The sequence below is a fragment of the Cariama cristata genome, unplaced genomic scaffold (assembly GCF_000690535.1).
Source record: "Cariama cristata isolate BGI_N322 unplaced genomic scaffold, ASM69053v1 scaffold10280, whole genome shotgun sequence".
Taxonomy (NCBI): domain Eukaryota; kingdom Metazoa; phylum Chordata; class Aves; order Cariamiformes; family Cariamidae; genus Cariama; species Cariama cristata.
In genome coordinates, this window is record NW_009595253.1 from 22,881 (window position 1) to 24,375 (window position 1,495).

At 50.4% G+C, this 1,495-nt stretch overlaps 1 protein-coding gene across 1 annotated transcript in view; it reads right to left on the reverse strand.

Annotated features, from left to right (window-relative positions):
* The window catches only part of CTHRC1 (collagen triple helix repeat containing 1), a 5,018-nt gene extending 4,678 nt beyond the window's left edge, over positions 1-340 (reverse strand). The window contains exon 1 of the mRNA XM_009701400.1: positions 299-340. The gene's annotated coding sequence lies outside the window, so the exon portion shown is untranslated. The remainder of the gene's footprint in view (positions 1-298) is intronic.
* Between the last annotated feature and the right edge of the window lie 1,155 nt (positions 341-1,495).

The window sequence follows — 1,495 nt, forward strand, 5'->3', positions numbered from 1 at the left end:
AAACCAGTGACTATATGAAGAGGTCTAGCAAGAAGTAAGATGAGAGTTGGACTAATGGGTGCTGGCATTCCCTTACTACCTTCACTGAAGAAAACACTGTTGGCAAACGGCAGTGGAAACCGCGGGATATTATCATCAAGAAGGCCACGTTTAAAAACAGCTGGAGAGAAGGCTGCTTGGCAAAGCACACAGCGACCTAGGGACCATGAGAATGATGCAAAGGCATTTCTAGTTCACACAGCACTGGCTATCTGCTTTTGCTGCCATTTTGCCGTTGGACTCCATCTGCAACAGTGACTGGCTCTGGCTTTTGCACGTGGTTACTCACCGCAGAAATCCTGAGGAGATGGAAATCAGGGAGAGCTGGGGGCAGGCCGAGGCTCAGGCCCGCTGCACCCCTGTCCCCCCGTCCCCAGGGGCACCACGAGAGGGCAAGGGCTGCCCCAAAAGAGGGGCTGCCACCACTGCCGACGGCTTCCTCCCAGCGGGAGCAGCTTAGCCACTCCACACTCAAAAAAAATGGATGTGAGCGAAAGAATTACCTGGGCTTCGGGCTCTGCTCCAACTAAATTCATCTACGCTTGCCAAATCAAGTCTTTTTCATGCTTTCTTAAGCTGGAAATGCATAAAACATCTTTTAAAATGTCCGCTGAAGCCAGAGTCCCCTCTTGAGCATGCCTTCACCCTGCATCCCTGGAAGGGCTTTAGCTGAAGCAGTCCGTACAACCGGGCTGGGCCTGACTGAGCTGCCATCGATTTACCTGCGCTTTGCTGCTCATTCTGCTGCACCCGAGAGCATGGGGCAATGCAAGGGAAATGGGGGACCCTAAAATACCGCTCCAACAGAAAACGTAATCTCCTCCATGTGTGCAGACTCCTTATTCTCAAGGCAATTCAATTTCCACAATAAAAGTGAAAGGGTAAGGAGGTGGTCTGAAAGGGAAGGAGCTTTGCTACCAATGGTGCTTCCAGCACATCACTTTGGGGGATCTCTCTGGAGATCATGGAAGAAATGGCCATGCCACTGGTTTTCTATAGGAGCTGAACGGCAGCTCAGCAGCTCGCTGAAATACCTTCTTCACATCTGCTTTCTACATTCCAAGGACTGGAAAATCTCCCTCTTCTATCCCTGAGATGGGATAGTCCCAACACATCCAGGTTTCTAGTTGCAATGGAATTGCAAACAGCGGTATGCAGTCCCAGGTGCCAAAGGGAATAATGCATTAGTGCGACGCCAAGGAAAGTAAGGGTTCAGGAAGCGTGCAGATACAGTTTTCACAGTACCTAATGGCGGCTAAAGAGCAGTCCTTTTATTTCTTTTTTTGTAGTTTATAATTTATCCAGTAGCCTTTTATGAACTAAACAGCATTTACTACTTATGTCGCCAGGGCTGTACGATTCCAGCGTTGCCCCTGCAATCTGCAGGGGGCAGGAACCAGCTCACAGTGCAGCCTTTATTCCTGTCGCGATGCCCCCTCCCCTCCGGCTCGGCCTC